Source organism: Haliotis rubra, unplaced genomic scaffold (genome assembly GCF_003918875.1).
Source record: "Haliotis rubra isolate DU_JTF1 unplaced genomic scaffold, ASM391887v1 Scf487, whole genome shotgun sequence".
Classification (NCBI taxonomy): domain Eukaryota; kingdom Metazoa; phylum Mollusca; class Gastropoda; order Lepetellida; family Haliotidae; genus Haliotis; species Haliotis rubra.
Window position 1 is genome coordinate 207,506 of NW_025767176.1, and position 26,497 is coordinate 234,002.

General features: G+C 39.1%; 1 long non-coding RNA gene across 1 annotated transcript; it reads left to right on the forward strand.

The window, feature by feature from the left end:
- LOC124291236 lies at nucleotides 1-26,497 on the forward strand. The gene is made up of 4 exons (XR_006902173.1): nucleotides 1-298; nucleotides 19,707-19,912; nucleotides 21,549-21,637; nucleotides 25,888-26,497. It is a non-coding gene; the product is annotated as an uncharacterized LOC124291236 (long non-coding RNA).

Here is a 26,497-nt window from a genome sequence, read left to right on the forward strand (position 1 = left end):
TACTGTGTAGGCGAGCCGGATCAAAGAGTCGCTTACACAAACATAAAATCTCGCCCAATGAAGACCATAGCTCAGTCTGTGACGTGATTTCAGAACAACACCACTGACAAACAAACTCCGGCGCTGGTGGCCTTTTCAATTCTGGTACTAGAAGTAGACAGACGAAATTACTTATAGAAGTTTGAAGCCACACTGCCAGTGTAAAGGTGTCTGGAGGTTTTGACTTGAAGATAAATTTAAACGGATTTCATAACGTTAAACGACGTTATCAACCCAAGAAGCAATTTTAGAGTTAAAGGTAAGTTGGTATTTTTTCGTTTAAGTTTTTTGACATGGTAATTTATCCTTGCTGTTAAGTGAATTCCTTATTATGACAGGATACCGTACCAAGTACTGGTTTCAGATTATTATTGATCGAGTAAAGTTCCTTTATAGAGAAACCATATCGCTTGATCCTGGCGTACTGTAAATCGGTTCCATGAGAGAGGGCATTAACAGATCTTTTGCACATTATATTGGTATTAAATATGTTTTTTAAACCAAATGTTTTTCTCTGAAAAAGGGACAGAAATAGGAGCTATCGTGTAATTACTGGACGCCTATCATGTATTGCTTTTATTTCCGGCTTAATGTAGAACAGTAGTATATATGACGGTGTCCAGGTAAATGATGTTGGTACCGCGTGCTGACAGCGATTCTGGACTCGGTTAACGGTATTTGTGTGTGGAACACAGGCATGGTAGAATGATTAACAATGTAGCAGCAATTAAAGCTTTTATCGCCAGGATGTTTCACAGCATCAGCTGAACTATCACAAACGTACCGGGAAGGAGATCTATAATTATTTTCGTGACGAGATATAGAGGGATTCTCACACTCTGCATTGCTATTCTCGTTTGTGCGTTTGTGTGGCTCGTTAATGGTCCCTTTACCTGTCTGTCATACCATTTTCGGAAGAAAAGTTTGTTAATGTATCTTCTGTTGGTATTCTTTTATTTTTCGTCTTTTTTATGTGTGTGTGAGTGAGAGAGAGAAAGTAGAGGTGTGTGTGTGTGTGTGTGTGTGTGTGTGTGTGTGTGTGTGTGTGTGTGTGTGTGTGTGTGTGTGTGTGTGTGTGTGTGTTGTTGTGTGTGTGTTTTGCGGGTTGGACGTTTGGGTAGAATTGTCCGTAGAGAATGTAGTCTCTTAATTATGTAAATGGAGGAAATTCATCTGAACATTTCAATTCCCGGATGAATACATTTTCCTAAGAACTGCATTTACTGTGTTGTAATTACAACCCGTTGTAATCAAAAGCACTACTCGTAGCTTTTGAAAGTAAGGAAATAAGATGTGCATGCGAAATTAATCAAAACCAACAGGCTGTCATTCAACGTAACTAAAACGTGTGATGTGGTTTTTCAAAAACGTTTGACATTTCTGCACACAACACTTTACTGAAGGACTCATGCTGATGTGTTGAAACATCCGGGGTACTAAACAGATCACAGGACTCGTGTTGGTAAGGACCATGCATAAGATATATCGAGCGTTCTAATCACTGATGCATACATATGCATGAACTCAGAGTTAACATTTAACGCCCGGATGTAGTGAGAGCCGAGAAAAAGATTTTCTTTGAACTTTTTTCAGGTAATATTTTTTAGACGTGTATGATCCATCTCGTTATAGCTGAGTGGTAGGCACATGTTTTTATATCAGCGACATTTTTGTCCATGTCACCAAAATAGTGTTCAAGTGTTCATTTTTTCGACGTGTACGTTTCATTACGCCATATTATAAAAAGAAACATTTAAGCACTGGAAAGCTAGAAATAGTGTTCACATACTTCACCGATATGGCAATCAAACCTGGGCCTTCGGCGTGACGATCAAATGCTTTAACCACTCGGTTACGTTAAATGCCCCTTATATTTGTGACTCGTAATGTGCATTATTTTGATTTACGATTATGAATGTGAAATATGAAGCTCTGCGTAAAACAGTTTGAAAAATATATAATTATTTATGATCGCTATATGGTTGAAGGAAAATGGTAACTACTTACTTAAAAGTACAATAAACAGTATGTTTGCACCAAACTTCTGAAACTGGTTTACATCTCAAAGAAACCGGTCTATATATTTAGAGTAACTGGTTTAGATATTCAAAGAAACTGGTTTAGATTTTAAAGAATCTGGTTTAGATATTCATATATGTCGGTGGTTTTCGAAGATGTTTTATCAACCAGACTTCAGACAGGTTTTAAACATAAGTTATTAATGCCCCACACGTCTATGCCAAACTTCCCCGTTAACCGATGTGTAATTATCTGCCTTATTCTCGACATTAATAAGGACTCCAAATATGTAATGTAAAGATTTATCCAAAAGCGTGTTAATGTATGTCTGCATTCAAGCACCAGTATTAATGTCTGGCATTGAGAAGCCAAGGCCTTTCGGACTGGCATACTCGTATTGTATCCATAACGACGCCGGGTGGCACATAGAAAAGTGCATGGTTACTGCGAATATTACGAAGAGCAGATGTTTATCATGGAGAGCTTTAAAGGAAATTTGACTGTAACGGATAATTGAATGAAAGATCGAGTGGGGTTTAACGCCCATAAAATAATGCGACCGATTTCTTTGTACAGTCAGGAGATATTTCTGCTAAAGACAGAGTCAATTGTACATTCTTACTAGTTCATGAGCTTGTGTTTTGGAATCCAGATCAAACAGTGACGATATAGAAAGGTAAACGTATAATACCTCACATTAAGCACTCGTCACAAACACATGCAAGGGCAAGTCACGTTTTTACCTGAATACACAGCATCAGTGTATTTGTTTCACAGTGTGTCAGTAAATTGGGAAGAAGAAAGCTCGAAATGATGAAACTTTCTTAATATGAAACTCATGATCCCGGATATGAAACTTTAGTGACATATCATTTCGAAGCGGGATTTGAACCAACCTCCTTTGGTATCTGGCATGCCTGTGGGGTCACAAATCACGGCGAGTGACGACGAGTGGGATAAAGGTCGAATTTACATCCCTGAAATACAGCTTACGCGCAACGCTTCATCCATGTTTAGTGAAATCTGTCTCACCACGCAAGTCATAACCATTGCTGAAACATTACTTCATCATTCTGGATAGTGTGGTGTAGTCTTTAGAGCGTCAATTATAGTTCCAAAGCTGCAGCCTCCCCGGGTAGACTGACGTTAAAATATGGTAAATGTGTGGCACTCTGGTCGGCTCGGAGTCAGTATGATGTGTCTGAGTCGCTTCAGGTAGCCATGGACTATAACACACTAGAAAGCAGTAGGTGTGTCAAGTGACCCTATAATAGACACCTCCCCTCACCTCAAGCAGTAGATGCGTCAAGCTGCAGCCTAGATTCCTATTATAGACTAGAAAGCAGTAGATGTGTCAAGTGACCCCTATAATATACTAGAAAGCAGTAAATGTGTGTCAGATGATTCCTATAATAGACTAGGAAGCAGTAAATGTGTCAAATGATTCCTATAATAGACTAGAAAGCAGTAGATGATGTCTTTCAGTGGCATTTATAATAGACTAGAAAGCAGTAGATGTGTCAAGTGACCCCTATAATAGACTAGAAAGCAGTAGATGTGTCAGATGATTCCTATAATAGACTAGAAAGCAGTAGATGTGTCAGATGATTCCTATAATAGACTAGAAAGCAGTAGATGTGTCAGATGATTCCTATAATAGACTAGAAAGCAGTAGATGTGTCAGATGATTCCTATAATAGACTAGAAAGCAGTAGATGTGTCAGATGATTCCTATAATAGACTAGGAAGCAGTAGATGTGTCAAATGATTCCTATAATAGACTAGGAAGCAGTAGATGTGTCAAGTGATTCCTATAATAGACTAGGAAGCAGTAGATGTGTCAGATGATTCCTATAATAGACTAGAAAGCAGTAGATGTGTCAGATGATTCCTATAATAGACTAGAAAGCAGTAGATGTGTCAGATGATTCCTATAATAGACTAGAAAGCAGTAGATGTGTCAGATGATTCCTATAATAGACTAGGAAGCAGTAGATGTGTCAGATGATTCCTATAATAGACTAGAAAGCAGTAGATGTGTCAGATGATTCCTATAATAGACTAGGAAGCAGTAGATGTGTCAGATGATTCCTATAATAGACTAGGAAGCAGCAGTAGATGTGTCAGTAGATGATTCCTATAATAGACTAGGAAGCAGTAGATGTGTCAAATGATTCCTATAATAGACTAGAAAGCAGTAGATGTGTCAGATGATTCCTATAATAGACTAGAAAGCAGTAGATGTGTCAGATGATTCCTATAATAGACTAGAAAGCAGTAGATGTGTCAGATGATTCCTATAATAGACTAGAAAGCAGTAGATGTGTCAGATGATTCCTATAATAGACTAGAAAGCAGTAGATGTGTCAGATGATTCCTATAATAGACTAGGAAGCAGTAGACAGTAGATGTGTCAAATGATTCCTATAATAGACTAGAAAGCAGTAGATGTGTCAGATGATTCCTATAATAGACTAGGAAGCAGTAGATGTGTCAAATGATTCCTATAATAGACTAGAAAGCAGTAGATGTGTCAGATGATTCCTATAATAGACTAGGAAGCAGTAGATGTGTCAAATGATGGAAGCTATTATAGACTAGGAAAGCAGTAGATGTGTCAGATATGATTCCAATAATAGACTAGAAAGCAGTAGATGTGTCAGATGACTCCTATAATAGACTAGAAAGCAGTAGATGTGTCAAATGATTCCTATAATAGACTAGAAAGCAGTAGATGTGTCAGATGATTCCTCTAATAGACTAGAAAGCAGTAGATGTGTCAGATGATTCCTATAATAGACTAGAAAGCAGTAGATGTGTCAAATGATTCCTATAATAGACTAGAAAGCAGTGGATGTGTCAGATGATTCCTATAATAGACTAGGAAGCAGTAGATGTGTCAAATGATTCCTATAATAGACTAGAAAGCAGTAGATGTGTCAAATGATTCCTATAATAGACTAGAAAGCAGTAGATGTGTCAGATGATTCCTATAATAGACTAGAAAGCAGTAGATGTGTCAAGTGACCCCTATAATAGAGTAGAAAGCAGTAAACGCAAATATTATGATGACAACTTCTTCTTTATTGAAGTTGTCAACCATAATATTTGCGTTTTACTTGAACACCAACTTCTAAATGCCACTCAAGAACCTAGAAAGCCGTAGATGTGTCAAATGGCCCCTATAATAGACTAGAAAGCAATAGGTTTGTCAGGTAGTTAAGGAGGTAGCTATGCAACTGCTGATTCACAGAATTAAGAATATCATTCAGAATGTTAATATATAAATAAGATGAAACCTTTCAGTCATAAGAAATGTCTGCTGAAAGCTGAATCGATTGTACTGTTCCGACTCTTAATTTAGCATGTATTCATGAATGACAATCAAATAGTAATTATACCAGGTGCTCTCGAAAAGGTGAAACGGAATATTATCATATATTATCTTACAGCTAATCATATGTTTGAGTGGACACTGAAATTGATTCCTGATCAACTTCAGAAGAAGTATATTTCAGAATAGAAAACACATCTAGTACAAAGATGCGTAGGATCTAAAGAGTAATTATAAAGTCCACTATAGTGTACATGTCAAAATATTCTAACTTAACATCTTTGTTATAGCAGATGAAAGAATTATACTAGCTTAAATAACGCAATCTTGAACATAGACCTTTTGTTCGGTAGAAATACGTTCACGCTTATAACAAAATACCACCGAACAAATCATCGTCTTCATTCTCTAGAAAATAGGTTTTCCTCCCACTGGCTGCAACAGAGTCATCGCCACTGAAATAGATGTCATTATAACCACTCTATTGTTCTTTGTTTGGAAAAGTCTGTGGAGTAATTAGAGGGTAGTAGAACCACAGAAGTGACGCCACTGCTTTGTATGTGACGGGAGGTGTTAAGTTGTAATTGCAGAATGTCAAAGCCTGGAATTATCGTCTCGGGTCGTGTTCATCCTGGAACCGGCTAAGCGTATAGTTATAACCTTACTAATAGCCAACATGAATGGATTTGTCCCCTGGAAGCTATAAACGTCTTGGAGTCTACAATTTTACTCTGGACAAACAAACTGATGTCATGTAGTTAATACAATACTTCGGGATGGACCCTTCAAAGGAAAATTATTATCTTCAAATAATATGTAACTTGAAAGAAGTCATGAAAATCATGTCCTGGAGAGTGTTTTTTTGTATTCCAGAACTTTACTCTTTAATTAAGTGGTCTTTTAAGAATTATGCTGACTTCAACTGAAGGAACCTATTGGCGTTGTTTCTGAAACCCATGTATGTTCTATGCTTCCTGTAATTTATCAAATATTTACCAAATAATGATAATAAATAATATTAGAATAACTATATCTATGATGTGAGTGACACATTCATTGTGAAATTATTGTAAAATTTGCACAACTGATATGTTTATACTAAGATGGAGCCATTTGTAAGATTCTGATTGTCATAAGCTCATGTCGTTCATCATTTAGGGCAATTGGGTGGCCTAGTGGTTAAAAACTCGGGTTCGATTCCCCATCCTAAACGATGGCATGGCTCGTTGTTCAGAAGATCAACCACTAGATTATCTGGTCCAGATTCGATTATTGTGAAGCCGCCTTTTTGATATTTCCGAGTGCGGCGTCACAAATAAACAAACACTAAAGTAAATTGACCTGGATATTTTTTGTTTTAATTCTGTTAAAATATATTATGTAAAAGGTAAATCATTCTGATCATGTCAATTTATCGATAACTGAAAATTGATAAGTATGATAATGAGGGCTATACAAATCTACAGGCCGATATTAAAAATAACCAGATATTAAATTTTCATCAAAACCTGTTTAACGTAAATGCACAAAATATTGAACTCGAAAAAAAAAAATCCATATTTTGATTTAAATAAAACCTTCTCTTTTGCCCAGCCATATTCTACTTAAACATCACTGTTGGTAATAAAGTCCAAGAACAGTGAGTTTTGTGTTTCAAAACATTTATGGCAACATAAATACGAACATGATTGTAGTCATTTAGTCTTTGAGAGTGTAAGGGTAAAAACGTTAAACGATTTTGTCTCGAATACAGTTCGAGTACAATGTTCCAACCTGTTCCTGTAATTACAGGTGAGAAAAGGTGGTTTCTATGTTCAAGGTTGTGTAACTCATACCGAATCCGCTTGTACTCTTCCAGGCGAATGACAGTTTTATAGCGCTAGCTCACTGTGATACCATGTTGCAAAGTAGAATTGGATCTCACACTGACACATTATACTGATTCAGTGCCGAGTAGCCTGGTCGCATCCTGTTAATGCCAAGCATCAGGCAGGTAACAGCGAGAGTCATCCTTTAAGATATTTTGGTTTTACATACCTTGAGGATGGGACCGCCGACTCTCAACTCTGTACTGTAAACCACTAAACTACACACATAATTACTTATAATTAAAATAGCCCATTCCGTAAACTCCACGTCAACCGTACAACTGTTTTAACCGAAGTGTAATGTGATAGCTATTAATGAATAGACATTACCAGAATGCCTGTTTAGGCTTAACGATAAGAAAATATTACTATCACCATAAATACTGTCAAAAGACTTGTAAAAATAACACTTCTTATTTTAAGCCTTTTTACTTAGTGTTTGAAGCTGAATCTGTTTCTTCAAGTAGCTTGTTATAGCCATTCTGGGAGACATTACCGACGCCAAGGCGCGAAAGTTTCCTTTAATAAAGCTCTCAACATTGCGCTACATTGAGCTTTAATGGAGTATGCTTGTCTAAACTCTTTACGGCGATCTTGTCCTCAACTAAATCGATCTCTGACTCGATAATTTGTGACATAGAAACACAAACGTCAAGTCTTTTTAGAAATTCACATGACTCTTTCCCACCAAGAACGTTTGATTTCAGAACTTCTCTGGCCTACCATTACTTTGAAAGGAAGTGTAGGAGGAACCACAAAGACTCGTTTGTCCACACCATTGTTGCACAATTCAAAGCTTTGCTGGTGCGTAGATCCAACAATGGTGTTTGACATTGATGTTAAACATCAACACTTAAAAGATGGCTTTGGGCTCTTTGTTTCCGAGAGAATGTCATGCATGAGCATATTTCAGTTTGCTTCGTCCATCTGAATTGATGCTTGTATGATGATTTAAAAATGTATTTAAGATCTCAATTCTCTTCGTACTATGATGACTTTTTGTTCGAACAATAAATAAAAAGTGACCTTTCTCTGTTAAAAGAAAAATGGAAACAAGTAACTGAAAAAATAGTGTTATTGCAGTTTACGATGCCCAAACATTACATTATAGAACTATTATTTGACTGCAATATAGCCGATTCAATTCAGTTTATGTTTTGGTCTTTTAAGGACCCCTTGGGCTCACAGGATTGACGTGAATTACGATCAGTTAAACTTTTTAGAAATTCTTACGAAAGAGATGTTGTTATGAATGGTAACTAGAATTTGTCCTTAAAAGCACCTCTCGTGTTTTGGACTCTTTCAGTTCATGTATTATGGCAGTAAAAATATAAGAAATCATCCAGATTACAAAATGGTTAGACTTTCCCTTGCTGTTAGAGAACTCATTGCTGTAACTCATTTTTTACCATTCTTATGTATTTGATGGATATAATTTGGCCTTAAAGCTTCAGGTATATCAATATCTGGCATCGTTCAGTAATGATCAAACAGCCTTGTATCATCCACTGGCTTACCCAACTGAACTGGAAATACAGGTGACCAGTGAGACCGCTTCATGTGTTTCATATTTAGATCAATGTTGAACAGAGTGATGAAGAGGGTTGTGTTCAACTTTCCAATTCTCAACTTTCTATTTCAGCAGCTTCAGCCTTTGGTGTCCTCATGTAATAACGTTTCAAGTACAATCGAACATGAAATTTCTATATGTCAAAGAGTGTCAGCGTTTTGCTAAAAATGTTTGATCGAGGTTGTAGCAAGGACTCAGTGAAGCTTTCAAAACGTTTTATGTTTGACAGGTAGATAACACTGTTTTTTTCATTGTGTTTTTTTCAGGGGACTTGCTCTTGCATGTGTTTGTGACGGGCGATGTTCCGATGGTCTCAGGTGCACCTAATCTCGAACACCTGGTGTCATCATTGTTTGATAGTGATTCATAAACACTTCTTTATGACAGAGACCGGTTGTACAAATGAACTCTACAGTGGAGATTTATGTTTATGAAAATAGATTTTGAAGTTTTTATATTTGTAAGGAAAGGGAGTCAACAATGAAATTGGAGTATTTGAACTCCTGAACTGTGAAGAGCCCTTGGTGTAGCTTTCATTCATAACAATGGTTCAGAGGTGAGGTGAAATTTGGTTTAACGTCGTGCTTGAGAATATTTCGTTCATATGACGACGTGCACGCGTGTGTATGTGTATGTGCGGCTGATTGTACTAGCCCAGATTTGAGCTGGTTTTATAGTGCTAGCCCACTGAGATACCATGCCCCAGTGAAGCATGAATACGCCACTCAGACAGATTATACTGACTCCAAGCCGACCAGTCCTTGTTGTACCCATTAATGCCGAGCGCCAGGCAGGGACCAACAAGTACCATATTTAAACGTCTTTTGGTATGACGCGGTCGGGGATAGAACCCGCGAACTTCCGCTCTCCGGGCGGACGCTATAACCACTACACCACGGAGGCGGTCACACAATGGTTCAGAAGTGCTACAGACTCCAGATAAGCAATGACAGGTATAGACCGCTGCATCATTTGAACAAAATACGGACCCCACTGCATAAAGCTTCTCTTGTTTATTTTCTCACTCAGGACGTGTGGCATAATGTTATGAATATAATATAATTAAATTAAATTAAATCCCAAATGATGAGATACTGATTGCGTGAAACCAACGTGCAGGGGTGATGAGGTGATCCCAGATTCGAACGATTATCGGTTATCGGTTACACTCAGAATTGCGGCGCCTTCGTGGACTAGGAAACACATGGCATCCATCCCCCCAATAGATAAGGGAATTCATGGATACCATATTTTGTTTAATGATTAAAAAGTAATCTAATCTATCTAAACGTCACAATACAATGTTTGAACATGCAATACACTCTAAACGACTCGAAATGATAACATTTCGTAGGTAAAATCCCCCATTGTAAACAGAACAAAAGGCAACGGGAAAATACGCACATGAAAGAGAAGTTATATGTGATGTTAAAGTAGCAAGGGTATAAATTCTCTTTGCTGTAATCAGCGTAAACCATTATCGGGATTGGCGATGGCTCGCTCATTAATTATAATGGATACACAGTTTACATGACACAGGCAAATGAAAAGATCAATGGGCAGAGACGAAGCATGTGACCCTTTAACTGTGTATGTAGGACTGATCAGTTTGTGAGAACTCTTCATTCCTAGTTTGTTGGTTTCGTATAAAACTCATCTGAGCATGCAAATTTGACGACGGAGACAGACTTACTAATTGCAAAACGGTTTGTCCTCCTGACATAGCGTGAGTTTATTTAGTCCTTTTTGAAGAATTTGGGATATGGTATTTCAATATTAAACAGAGTGAAAGGGCATATTAGAACCACAATTTAGTGCTGATATTAGGTGATGGGTGGTGGAGCGTTTAATGCCCTCGGAGTCAGTTCATGATACCACGGTTGACTGAGTTCTGAGCCTCATATAGAAGGTCTTGATCTAAAAGACATCAAATGATTCATATTACAAAATATTCTCTTCTACATCCTGAACGAAGTTGAGGGATTGTGTTCCAGTGTCGTATAAGTCCTTCTTCTGGCTTTCCAAAAGGTTTTCAAAGGTTACTATGACGTGATCGTTCGAGCTGAAATTGATTGAGGTTTCCTTCGTATTTGAGAACAGTTGGAAGTCTGACTGCGTAGGATCAGGAGAATGGGTGTTGGAGGATTTCAAAGGCAAACTCGCAGATTGTAGTCATAGCAATGACTGATTTGTACTCTGAAGGGCGCATCTTTTACTTCTCGTTGTCATGATATCATCCTGTAACTGCCTGAATAGTGCAGCTCCGATATTTGTCCACCACAGTGACATCCTCGGTATTCAAGGATGCCTTAACTTAGCCTTCTTTAATGGTGGTACGGTGTAATGCTTCCACTGTTTTGAGCTTTGTGTGGACTTTGGGTGGAAGTGGTAGACCAAGATTTCATCCATAATCACGATACCCGTGAAGACCCGTGAGAATCCCTCTTCAGCAACCCATGCTTGTCTTAAGATCGGGTGGTTTGACTTGGTTGACACACGTCAACGTATCCCAATTGCATAGATCGATGCTCATGCTGTTGATCACTGGATTGTATAGTCCAGAATCCAATTATTTACAGACCACCGCGATTTAGCTGGAATATTGCTGAGTGCGGCGTTAAAAAACAAACAAACAAAGACATCCATAGTTACGAACAGTTGCAAGAAACTTTCTGATTCAGCTTCAAACTGCATGGCTAAATCATCACGGGACATGCTGTGCTCGGTATGTGTTAGAAGCTTTTTAGCCCCAAAGAAGATTTCCTCTTCACTGTCCAAATCTATGTTAATGGCAGGTACTTTCTGCTAGCACTCTGACATTCGCAGCTATATGGATTTTTCTGGTGTAGGCGACCCCTGCATATTGACTTGTCGCAGTGAAACAATTTGCTTAAGTGATTGTTACATTTTGTGGGTATATCTCTATGACACCGTGTAATGTGCACAATAAAATGTGTCAATATTTCGTAATTCCTTCCAAGTGAGGCTCAAAACTAGACCGGATTTATCAACCGTATGTCCATTTTTTAATGCAACCATTGTTTTTGTGTCTTCGATTCAGTTTAACTGCTCATTTGGTTTTCATTCATGTGAAATTTTCAAGCTAATTCAGGTTCTTGTACCATCATGAAATAATAATGCTAAATCGACGGTCTAGCAGCCACCGGTTATAGCAGGGACATCGCCCTAAGAAGCATGTTAAGCGTCCATCCAAAGGCTGGAGATTTTCAGTTACAGGTGAACTGACAACGTCACAAAATTTGAATTCCGTTTTCAAACACTTAATCAGTGGCTATAATTTATTCAATTAATGAATGCATTTTGCAGAAAAAGGACATTTATTTAACACCCAATGACACTTACACAGGACAATAATGTAAACGGCCTCGTTTGGGGATTTAGCTTCGCTAGGAATGAGCGTTCTATGGGGACTTTAAGGCTTAAGGCCGTTAAGGATAAGATCTAGATAATACGTATATCGCACTGAAGCACGTGGAATATAATGTAAGTTAGGGAGGAATCTGAAGTGAAAATATGTGTCATCTTGTGAAGCAATACCTACACAACACAGTTCACTCGAAGTCTAACAAGATAATGAAACTTGAAATTTCATGGCAGACTGTGAATAATCAATGTGCAATAAGTTCACAGAGGCTAATGTGGCTGCACACTTGTATGTGCCTTCAACAGGACATATGTTCGTGTTAGGCTTTAACTGATATTGTGTAATTTGAGTTAATATATGGTTAACCCACCTCCCTCGAAGACTTTGGGGTATGGGGCTTCAGTCGTCTATGGAGCCGTTATTTTCTGTACAGACAGTCCTAAAGGTGTGCCAGAAACCTCTGGCGGTCTTCTCGAATTCAAAGTCCACTGATAATGTTTCTACATTTGTCAGTACTATACCTTTCGTTGTACGTTTCATGAAAGTTAAAGACGTCTCACACCTACGGCTGAATCAGATATCGAACTTTTCTCCCACATCAGACAGACACGTCATGGTAAACAGAAACACTGGCTTCTAACACATGCACTCTGAATTAGGTACATACAACCAGGTAGAGTTGGAAACTGGCTTACCAGCTCTTAGTTCCAGAAACACCAAATGGACATTTATGTGATGTTATGTGTAGTGAAAGAAGGTGTGCATTAACTATGAATAGTTGGAGCTGAAGTGAGGTGAGGTGAGGTGAGGTGAGGTGAGGTGAGGTGAGGTGAGGTGAACTGGAGCGGAAATTGTTCACTCTTGAAGGTTTTGTCTCTTAGTCTGAATGCAATAAATACCTCAGCTTTGCCAATAACTTTTGCAGAGGTGGCACTTTCGTTAACTTGCTGCTTTATCATTTGACATAGTCTCAATAGGGAGAGGTGAGGTAGCCGAGTGCTTAAAGCGTTCGCTCACCACGCCAATGCCGAGGCTCGGTTCCCTGAATGGCTATAATGTTTGAAGTTCATTTCCGGTATCCCCCGAAAGATAATACTTATATACTCCCTCATTATAACATACAATCTTAAAAACAAACAATCGTATGCCTGAAATCAAAGTATTGGAAGTAACATCCTCTGCAATAAGGTTCATGTCTCTCCTTAACACCAAACACATTGGCCATTTTCCGCGCGCGTAGGGTGTCATTCTTAATTTTGGCACTTTGAATAGGGTTGATTAACCTCTGACCATTATTTTATTCATTCCTATGGATCCTGCTTGTCATACAGTTGTGGTTTACTAGATTCCATTCATTGTTTGTATATGAACTAGCGATGCCGCACCTGCAACTCGCGAAATGTCTACGGGTCCAATGCTGGAAACAAATCAGTCTGTCGAGGCCAATACGCTCAATGTTTCACAGCCTGTGATTAACCTCCTATGGAACAGGTACCAACAGATCAAGAATGCTTCCGATCGACACCGCTTGGGGTGTTTCAGGTCAGAGACAACAGTACAGAATCAATCATCATAAACCAGGCTCCGAGAAATCGTGGAAAGGTCGAATCGGATCGTGCAAACCATAAACTGGCTTTTGTGTGGGATTAAAGGGGTTGATACCTAGACTTGGTGTAAATGCAGCTCATCCCTGTGCTCAAATATCGCGTGTCGTTACAACTATCACAACGTCGTGACTGGGGTAATCGTTGCTGGTCACGTATTATGTTTCAGAGGAGTCCCAATTAACCTTGGACTCTCTCGACAGGCGTGGACATGTCAGCCAACGTCGAAATTAAGTTCCAGCCATTCTCAACCTGAGACCTTATTGCAGATATGGCGGTGGATCGGTTATGGTGTGGGTTGCATTATTGTAACTTAGAGATCCGCACTGCATATTTTCTTTGGAAACGTTTCTGGACAGTAATATCGGGACAACATACTGACAACCGTTGTTGTCCTGATTGCAAGGCGTGATCATGAGGCACAACGTTCTGTCTTTCATGACGATGACGCCGTATCGTTCACGTCCTTGCAGGAGCACAAGATCCGTACTATGGCCAGCAATGGGTCCAGACCTTTCCCATAATGAACACGGCTGGAACATGGTAGGAAGAACTCAGTCAGCGTCACGGGCCGTCGACCGTCATAGGCCGAGAGACAGTCACCCTCAAATCACCATTTGGAGACTCATTTCCACAATGCCTTGTCTCGTGAATGAATGTTTCAGTATCCCATCCTACATAGATCGTTCTTCAAGTTTATTTGCGGACATATCATCTACAATCATACTTAAGTACACGTTGCAAATTGTTCCCATTTGGTCCATTAACACCATACAACTATCATTGGAAGCTATCATCTCTGAGGCGTTTGGGAAGTTGAAGTCATTTTTACAATTATTAAAGGGTATAGATCCTTACAATCGTGACCATTTTGGTTCTACTTTATCACTTTACTTGAATATATTTTTAAATTGAAGCATGTTAAAATATCTTCAATATTCTGAGATGGACACATTCATCAGAACTCAGAATTATCGCAAATTTCAGCAGGATTTAGTAATACTTTGACGTTCCTCTTTCGACAATCTCTATCACAACGAAGAGAATGATTATGTCAGTTTTATAATGCTGCTGTGGACAAATATTACCTTACACATGCATGTCAGTTGTACTCCACAAGAAGAGGGGCGGCGGGGTAGCCTAATGGTTAAAGCGTTGGCTCGTCACGCCGAAGACCCGGGTTCGAATCCCCACATGGGTACAATGTGTGAAGCCCATTTCTGGTGTCCCCCGCCGTGATGTTGCTGGAATATTGCTAAAAGCGGCGTAAAACCAAACTCAGTCAGTCCACAAGAAGAAATACGTACTCTATAAATGAGGCAAATATTATCAACAAATTAATAATTAATAAAATTCTAATGTTTGTTGTGAAGTGAGTGAGTGAGTGAGTTAATATTTAACGTCACATCGGCAATATCTCAGCCATATCGTGACGAAAACAATTTAAATAATACAAGAAATGAAAACATTGTGAAGAGTTAAACCTGTCGACGATGGACAGTACAAATACTAGACTATCACCGATATGAACATAAAACTAGCATGTAAAACTAAAACAGTGTAATTAAAGAAGACAATACAATATAAAACACGGGCTATAGATCGCTAGCATCTGAAGGTAGATCACCATACTAGGAACCATGGGGACTTACATTACGTTTGCTACCTGCATGGAGCCTAAGTGGATTTACACCTTGTTGTGAAGTAAAGAACATTCAATTATATAAAACATTTCAATATTAATATATCACTCACTGTTTTACAGAAACGAATGCCTACAAGGTTAGAATACATGGGGGCGTGGTGGGCGAACTGGCTAAAGCCCCAGGCTAGTGATCCAGCGAGCTTGAGGTGGCGGGATCGAGCCCACCTGTGACCGGGTGTAAAAACCTTGGAGTCAACTTTGTGTGCAGACTCTTTTAGTGTTGTCACAACCCCTAGTGTACAGTGCACAACCCTGTGCACTTAACAGAACCCACGAATCCGTTGGTATATGACCAGATGGTGTCCACATGAATATGTGCAAACACCTAGTTGCGGGTACAGCAACGTGCAGTACACATGGACAAAGTACTGTGACTATGTGTCCCAGTCCACCCAGCTGTGAATGGGCACCTCGGTAGGATGAGAAAGACACAATAACTCGGTGCGCCTAGTGGCTGCAAGAGTTGTATGATCCCCAGGGAGCTGAGATTGATAATACGACGTGCCGTTGAAGATTGACATCCAGTGATCAAGGGAAAAAAAGCGCCTTTGAGCAGCTGAGCTGGAATATCGGCGCTATACAAATGTTAGTATGAAGCATGTAGAATAACCTTTAAATGCTTCAATAAAGATTGAACAATTTCTCAATGTTATGCCCTTGCTGTAAATCAAAGCAGATATTAAATAGATTATTAGACAAATTTGATATTAAACTAATTAAAGTAGAGAATAACCATCCAATAACCCCGCATATACACCATGTTACCATCTTAATGTATATTTCCTTATTTGAATAAAAGCCCCAAATTTCTCATATTCATATGCTGAAATCTTATTATTTCATGATATCAAATAGGGATGATAAAAGGTGTCTCAAAAGGTGTGTTTAATCTGACCTGCCAATGGCACCCGGCACAGACACATGCAGCGGCAAGTCAATTGTTCACCAAACAACACGGAAAGGTATATGTTACCATGATTAATGAACATTCAAACACGCGCTCAAATAAATCAAATAATGATGTTATAAATACGAACATCTATAGCTGGGCAAAACAAAACATACTTTTACATGGCAGAAAGCACTTTCGCTGAGCGCATTTTTCAGTAGACACTCATAGGAATGATACCAGCTTGTTACGCAAAATCGTGCCCTCATATTTAACTGATACCACTACATGAAGCAATCACATTAATGTGGCATAATAGCTCCGGACATAGCACAGACCGGTGACTGGGTATCGTTGATTATTCAACTCACAGAATGAGAATAACGATGACAGGCCATAAACGTGCATTATACATGGTCTCATGCCCCGCGCACTTACCATAACGAGGCTTAGAGGGAGAGGAGCCATTTATTATTTACGTTGTCGTACATTGGCGTGACGTCAAAAAGGGAGGTAACTATACTGGTCCTTTTGACTGTATATAGAGCAGTTGGTGTGAATCTTGTGTTTTATTCATTTGCAGCTTTTAATGTGTTGGTAGCGTGCAGGGATTGAAGGTAGCATCGGGTGATCAGTAGCTTTGATAAGTAAATGAATTGGTGTATTCCCATACCGCCTACAGTTCCAAACTGCCTACAGGTTAAAACAACATGATACGGTCCAGTGATCAGGAAGTGAATACACCGATCTGACCTGTTCTACCCCTGCTAAAATGAACTTGACTAGTTAGCTGGTTAATTCTATGGTGTCTTCCCACTCCGCCTACAGAAGTTTAAAAAAAATAACAAGTGTTGGTTGGTAGGACATCTTTATTCATTCTGAGAATTCTCAGACTTTACATGGAGACATGGATTTATCATGAAAAACTGATAGGTTTTACAGTCTTTCAGTGGTTTTACAGTCTTTCACTGGTTTTACAGTCTTTTACTTGTTTCACAATTACACACAACTGACAATCACTTTGCAAACTTGATGAGATGTCCAGCAGCATCAAGGTACTGAAGAGGCGTTTTTCTGCCGCTCTGGAGGTGCTCCTTCGGTCTCAGAAGTCTCGCATCGAGCTCTCTGTAACACCCTTGCGTGACTTGGGGAGGGCACCACAGTCGAGCTGAGCACGTTTAGCTTTGTCTATGGCTTCGATTTTCTTGATGTTGCAGATGAAGAGGTAGATGTTTGGGTGGGCTTTGGCAATATGGTTTTTCAGCTTCAGGTGCCACCCCTCAAGGTGGTTGTTAGTCCGCGGGCCAATATTTCCATACTGCGTCCAGATCCGTACCGGAAAACGTGCCTCATAGTCCACCCATGTACTCGTGACGTAGTCGTTGAAGTTCCACGCTGTACACGCTGACGCAGTCTGCTAAGGAGTCGAATCTCATCTTCAGATTCCATTGGGACATGGTTGTGCGGTGTTGTTGATTTCATGAAGTCTCCAGTTGTAGAACAGCGGCCTTTGCATTCAGAATGTACACACTTCCAATGTGTTGTGGTCTGTCGTCTGACGTTGAGGCGATATCGGGTACCCGCAAAGATGGTGAGGTGAGGTGAAATTGGGTTTAACGTCGTGCTTGAGAATATTTCGCTCATATGACGACCCAGCAAAGAAAACTTGTTGTCCTCCTGCTTGAGAAGTGATGAATTGAACGCGTTGAACATTTGCCATTGTGTGATGGATGCAGTTGGTTCCCTTCTAATTTATTTGGAGTTTAATTAACTGAGAAGATGAGATCTTCTCAACAATTTAGTCCTTACCATGTTTTTCGACATAATCTGACAAAGACCCAACTTGATTAAATAGGATTAAGTTAATATAAGCATGCTAACTGCTTCCCAAAACAAAATAAAACAATATCACTGTACTTGTCTTGTAGTCTTTAAAGGATGAGAAGACTCAGTACATACTATACACAGAAGTAGATGCACAGATATACACTAATATAATCCCCCTAATTATCCCTTACTCCAAACGAAGCACCCCTTCTTCATTGATACTCCGGCTGTTCCATTATTCTACAGGGCAAAAATCTTGTCCCACGCTGCCTACAATGATTTTGTTGGCAGTTTGGGATGTAGGCAGTTCGGAACTGCAGGTAGTATGGGACCTAACCAATGAATTTGTCAGCCGTTAAAACTGCCCGGCAAATGACAATATATACGGCAATTTTGATGGTGGCAAACACAACCAATAAAACGTTTTATCAATGGTGATGAACTTTAGTTTGTAGTCTTTCCTCGACGTTTTTCAATCACGTAACGTTTTGTTTTCAAATCCAGTGGCTGTCGGTATTTGTTTTCTGTGTTCTCAACTTCCATCCGCCCTGAAGTTTCATTCCCACGTGAAATAGTAAAAAGTTTTCTTGTCTCAATTTTCGCTGTGGAAATGAATGCAAAATGTAACAAAACAATACTCTCCCCCATGACACAGGTCTGCTGGATCATTTGGCATCTACATATATTTCATAAAATGTTTCCCTAGCAAGGCGACTTGATCTGCACCATGAATTTATTTATGAACCAATAACAAGTCATCTAAGTTTCAAAGCTTCCAAACGTGTGTTACACCATTAGTCAAAAACATTTTTATTTAATTTTGTAATTATATTATTTTTCACCCAGCCGCTGCCTTGGTGGTTGAGGTTTGAGATGAGAAACACTAAACAAAATGGCTCTTTCTGTTTCGTTTTTGTATGACATCATCGTCATTACAATAATGATGGTTTTACATCTTTAACATAGATTATCTCATATGATAATCCTTTTTGTGTCCACGATATGTAGCATGCAGTTTGCGTTAAAGTTGTGAAAACTTCATTAATTTACTTCACAACTTCATCCCTGTGGCTAACACTCCCAACCCTTAAAGCTGACCATGAAATTGCTGGGAAATCGCTGTTTCTCTATATTTTAATAAACAAAAACAAATATCACACAAACTACATTGTCAGTTTAGTTCAGCTTACTCTTGTGGGTGGGTTAGTGAATTTGCCTCAGCATTTATTGTTATTGCCAAAGACTCAGGTTCTAATTACATGGTTACTGTATAAAGCACATTCTGCCTACCCCTGGGATGTTAGGGTAGCCTCGAGATTTTAACATTGGCTCGTCACGCGATAGTCCGAGTTCAAGTCTGTAGTATAAGATGTATGAAGGTAATTGTTGATGTTGCTAAAATATTGCTAAATGCACTATAATAAACCTTCGGACTCTTTATCAAATGCTTTGATTTCACGTTTCAGGTCCATCAGTATGACATACACAACGTTATTCCTCTTCGCCTGCGTTTGTATTATATACGTCACAGAGGGAAGATCACTTGACCAATCAGAACGGCGCTTGGTAGCACGCGGGCCAGGAAACCACGTGCGCATTACGGGATTGGCGGCTATCTCTACGGGAAAAGGTCACAGGTCACAGAAGACGATCTTATGCGAACAGTTTCAAGGTTATTGCATTTTTTTCTTATATGATGAAGATTGTATGTGCGCAGGACAAGTGCTTCAATCAGAATGGCACCGTTCCTTGTAATGTAGATCGGATTAATAGATTTCCGGATTTGAGTCAGAGAGTAAGGCACCTAACCGACTGCTCACGATTGGAAGCTTGTATATAAGTATATTGGGAAAGCAAGTCCATAGTTTTTCTAGAAAGAAGACATTGACGTTTCGATGTTGAAAGTAGTGGTACTGCAAGGTGACCTACTTTGCACTTGCTTGTTTTTGGGATTATGATATCACATTCTTAAGACTGGTTTCTCGCACTGACAGCAAGAGCTTTCATATGACAACCATACTCACCTGCCGATAGGTCTGTCAGCTGTGCACCCGAAAAACAGGGTATCTGGATCAACAAGAATAAGGGGTCCGGGTTAGCATAGATTAACTGTAATGTGTAGACTTTTTTTTCTCTTTTTCGATCCCGTAAAGCATTTCACTAACAAATAATATTGATAATGATTATAAATTTTGTACATTCTAATTGACCGGACTATTTATGTCGCACAGACATTTTAGTTGAGCAGTTTTAAAGAATCTATTCAAACAGGTATTTATTGTTTTAATAGGCAACCTTTGGGAATGTGTGTTTTGGTATGCGGATAGATGAGTTTAGTGAGTGATCTCATTTTGCATGCATGTGAAGGTAAATAAAGGAGACAAAACCCTTTCTTATCTATACTGGACAAAAATAGTTAGGGATATATGTAAATTTTGAAATTATGAATTATGATCTATTTATTCATTGACACACTGATAAAATGTCAATCATAAAAATACCAATGTCCCTAACTTATTTTGTCCAGTATATAACAAATCCCCATTGTACAATGCTGACTATGAGCATGTGTTTGTCTATTTAACGCCGCTCTTAGCATTATTACAGCTGAAAGTCGAGTAGTAGAGTCGAGTCGTGGACCAGACAATCCAGTGACTAACATCATGAGTTTTTATGCTTAGATGTGTTTATGGATCACTATCAAACAGTCAGGATCAGGATTTCACGAAATTGGTGATCGTCTCCTGACCCGGCATAAACGTACATTGTGTGCAAAGGCTATTCAATTGTTCACCGGAAATACATCGGGAGTACAAGTCAAGGGAAATGCATCTTTGCATTCCAAGGTGGAATCGCTCTCTGCCTCTTGTGGTATCTGGGACAGAACTGTTTTTCAGCAATCTGTTAACGGCTTGTTTCCACACCCAGACGGCTTTGATCAGACTAGATCGGGATATTTGGTTAGAAATGTTCTCCAGAACTCGATGCTGGTCGAAAGGGAAAACCAAAAGGACTAGTGGTCAGGCATGGTTAATGGTGTGTCATCGTGCCCCGGCAATATGTATCGGTGCTCACAATATCAATCACTTTATTGCCTGGTTCTCAATTGACTATTTAAATGCTTCCGTCATAAAGTTGACATGTTGCTGACATCGGCGTCAAACAGTAACAGTAATAGTCCCGTATGTGCAGGTTTCCGGATTCAAATGGACAAACGAAGGTCAGCTGTAATATTTCTGTTTCTGGCTGAATATAACATCGCAATTGCATTATATATTTAAATAACCTATAACGTGTTTCCCTTCCAGGCAATACATGACACTACAAGAGGCTGCTGACATCATGCAGAAGGACCACGCTTTTGCCATGCTGGTAGCCAAAACATTGGATACTGACGGTAAATATCTCTACACAAAACCAACAATATCTTGTGGTCTCGACACATATTATCATTTACATCCATCATATTAAATATAGGTTTTTCCCTTACTGTCATAAACCTATAATAGCTGTACGGAGAGAAAGGGTCGGTGGTTCAATACCCCGCCATGTCCTACCAAAACGCGTTAGAAGACTGTGCTTGTTATTACCGTGCCTGGTAGTGTGGGGACACATTGAGTGGTCGACTCAGTATATTGTGTCCGAGCAGGTATCTATGTTAACCATTGGCATGGTGTCTCTTTAGACTAGCTGAATAGATACGGGATTAGTGTTGACTAGTAAAAGCCGCCAGACACCCTTACGCACGAACGTATCTATGTTAACCATTAGCATGGTGTCTCTTTAGCCTAGATGAATAGATACGGGATTAGTGTTGCCTATTAAAAGCCGCCAGACACCCATACGCACGTACGAACGGACGCACACACTATCGCTTTTCAAATGCAATAATCACAACGTGAAACCCACTTTGCCCAACCTGATTCTCCCCGATGCTTTAAATGCAAAACAACTGCTTTCTCCTTTTCCCTGTTTCCATGCAACGGCGGGCCCTTTGCAACCGTAATAGCATTCTGACGCATAAATATAATAACGTAAGTCTAGGTTTTGGTTTCAGCATCGCGTGTAATGACCACTTGACAGTTTCCTTTATATATCGCCTATGTATTACCCTGCAGTCTGAGATAGAATTACTGTGTTCTCTAAGCGGAGACAGTGAAGTCCAGCAAATCTCTTTACAAGCTCCTGTAACAGATCGTTGAGCATCGCCTGCACATAGTATTTTATCTGGTGAAAACGTTTTTCGAGAACAACACACAAAGTTTGACCTTAGGTCGTTGCCACTCCTCGGAATACTATACCATCCATTGCGAAACAAATGCCATGTTTAAATCGGACATCTTTAATGAACAATGATAATCGACAGCATTGATCATTGAGCAGCGCCAGTACATTGTATTTTATCTGGTCAAACGCTTTTCGAGAACAACACACAAAAGTGGACCTTAGATCGATGCCACTCCTCAGAAAACTATACCCTTCATTGCGAAACAATGCTTCGTTTAACAATGATGATCGACATAAACATTTGCTTCCCTAATCTTGCGATTACGCTGATGGGTGTAATATTATAGGCAACAATGATTATATTGTCCTGAAAAAGGTCGATTAATACCAAATAGAGGTTTATGTCCGAGTTCATTTTAAGACTGACTGATTGACTGTGTTTGGCTTTACGCCGCTTTTAGCAATATTCCAGCAACATCACGGCGGGGGACACCAGAAATGGGCTTCACACGTTGTACCAATGTGGGGATTCGAACCCGTGTCTTCGGCGTGACGAGCCAACGCTTTAACCACTAGGTTACCTGATTCATTTTAAGAGAATTGACAATCATTAAACAGTTTGGGGGTAGGGGTTAAGGGTATCTGATGGGGGTGATTGAAAGTGGGACAGGGGAGGCATATATGTTTTTAAGTGAAACAGGGGAGATATATACTACAAACAAAAAGTATGGGAACACCCTAAAATTTGATAGTCATGTATAAACGTAAACGTGGTGAGGTCATTTATACTCTAAGGTAAATGCAACTTTTTGTGTGCTTCATGGGCACTTTAAACGACATGTTGGAACATGCACTGAAGCAACTGATTCAATAGTCGTTGAGTTTGAGTGACATGAAACATTGTCAAAAACAGCGAAAAACAAGGGTGCTGAAACACACCAGCACCATGTCTGATTCAAACGTCCAAACACAACAATAGAGTGCATGTGGAAGACAGACTTCCCATTAAGCAGACAGAAAGTTACATTTACCTTAGAGTATCAATGACCTCACCCGTGTAAATTTATATATGATTATCAAATTTTAGGGTGTTCCATACGTTTTGTTCGTAGTATATGTTCTTCAGTAAGGGCTTGAGGTTCAAGACATACACGTTGTTTGTCCAGCTATGACAGACTTACAAGTCAAAACAATGATTACACAACAGTCTCGTTTCCTGTTGACTGGGTTCCATCTTATTGCCCAACTTAGTACAATAACCAGTCCAGAATTTTGAGACCAATTCATTTAACTGGATACTTAAAGATATTAATCAGTATTATTTGATACATCTGAGCAATTGTATATTGCAACACTACGCTCCTTATAATCCTTGCAAACGTGCAGCGTGCTCTGTCGTACAGCGAGCACTGACAAACAGAAACCTGGAAATCGTGGAAATCTCAAAACGAGGCTCTGTCGCTAAAAAAGTTTGGCGGTCTGGTACGGACTTGCTATTCTATCAATCACATTGTGCGTTACAGAACTACCCTGAATTAGCGCACGAAACACATAGCAGGTGTAACCAGTGAGCCAGATGCATTTTACGAATCATTTTACGACCTCATCAAACTGGGGCGGTCTGTGACGTCTTAGTTAAGGTCATGCTGCCTACACCTCGCCATAAAATATAGAAATACGATGTTATTAAAGTTTAAAATGACAATTCATTTGTAATACCTTATGAAACAAGGAATTGGAATGCAGTGTAACCATAGTTGTTTGCGATGGCTATTTTCACGTTCACATTTGAAAAGTCGGATCGGCTGAAAAGTAGGTCATTGTCTGAATAAGTTAATGAGACTCATGTTTCGGTTTGGATCATAATTGGGTCAAATGTTGGATTCGAACCCACGCAGTATGATAACGTACATTAAAGTTCATGTCGATAACCTTTTATACACAGCAGTTGCGTAAGTGATGCAAGAATCGTATAATCGATAATGTGTGTTTAGATCCAAGCCATTTCTTGCTGAAATCATTATAATGGATTAAATTACAAGGAACAAAAAAGGAAGCTTTATGAAAAAGTTATGTATTATGACCCAGATTTATGGTCCTTGTTCTCACATATAATGTTCGCGAAAATGTTATGTTTCGTCACTAATGGATTTGTATCTTAAGTTAACTGTCATGTCTCATGAAATGAATTACGCTAGTTGAAAATGATTTAGATCTGGTATCAGGTAACCAGATGAGAACTAGACACAATACCGTAATTCTGGATGTTTAATTAAACTAAATACCAAATTAGTTTCTCATGATATCATAGTGGGGTACCTTGGCAGAGGGAAACTAATATATACATGAGATCGTTTTTCTAAGACGGCTGATCTCATCCCTTTCTCTTCCCACAGAGGTTACTTGTCATATCTTCCTACGAACCTCTGTTCTAATACGGCCATATTTCCCGGTTCTCGTAAAATCCCCCTAGCGGCAAAAGATCGCAACACAAATTATCTCCCTTCTTTCTATCCAATCAGAACACGTGTTACATCGACTTAGATTCAACTTGACTAACACAAGCAAATGTGAGGCCACAAATATCCCCCATCTGCCGGGGACTTGTGTTGATGTTACACACAAGACGTTTAATGGCTAGCTTGTCCGTTGTCAACGAGGGCGATGGAGACGCCACTGATCCGCCATAACATGACTGAGTTCTGTCTAAAAGAAACGTTTGCGCATCGCGCAGGGGAAGAGGTTTAGTTTTCTCGAAGTATACGCAAATTACCAAGGCCTTGCGAATGATCACTTTTGAAACAACGTCGCTGATTGCACAACTAAATCTGATTGCCTCCAATCACGAGTCTTGAACGCTCACACCATGAAAGGGCCGTATTAGAACAGAGGTTACGTAGGAAGATATGACAGGAGTAACCTCTGTGGGAAGAGAATGACCTCGTCCGGATTGAGATCTAAAGTTAGGTACAATGCAAGGCCGTGTTTATGGGGAAATTTATCTCTCATGACAAAAGAAATGAAATCCTTCACTAGGTATCAATGTACGTAGAAGTCAATCGAGTTCAATTGCCATTGACATGGTATCTACAATAGTCTAAATATGACATTTTCACCTTTAATCTATACTACATCTTAACTTTAATCGATAATACATATAAAGTAATGATACACGTGCCCATTAAGCCTATACTAGACAAGTTCATAATGGCTAGAAATGTTAAAATGGAGAATGATATTTACTCCAGAATATGCCAAGCGTGTATAGAATTGATAATTTTCTATTTATCAGCAATTAAAACCTATTTTGAAAATGTCACATAGGAACATGTGGGTCGTTTTACTGTTTGCTTTGACATTACTCAAGCGAAATGAACGCTAAATTAACTTAACTGAATATGTGTCTGTTTTGCTTTGAAGGTGATGGCTACGTGCAAGTAACGGATCTACTCTAATGACGTCATGAGTTACTGACGTCACGAATCAAGGACCCCTGCGTGCCTTTAATTGCCCTTATGTGTTTATGTCATATCTACGTGCTATGCTCTTGCTATGTCATGAGAACAGTACCATCTGATACACTCTACTGCTCTTAATTAAGAAAGAACATTTACTCGAATGATCCAACAACTGATAATATTGCAAAGGCATAGCTGAAAAGTTTTCAAAGGCAGAGCTGAAAATATTTTGGACTGGACGCATCTGGCAAAACGTAACACATGCAGTCGTAATAAAATTCACTTCGCTCGGAATTCCGTTGTCTCTAGGCTACTCATTATAACGGTTAGATCAAGGCCTACGGTTGTGTACATATACAAATCCCCCATACATAGGGGTCAAATGCAATATTCTTTTATTATACAAAGTGTATTTCCAATTCAAGCATTTATAAATAACTAACATGTGGAAATATAGGAAATAATTCTTCATTTACTTCTAATACTTCTATCTGCAGCATTTGAGAAAAGTATGTTTAAAACATTTATTTTTCTTTTTAAGAACCAAAATAAAACATTTATTTGAAATATTA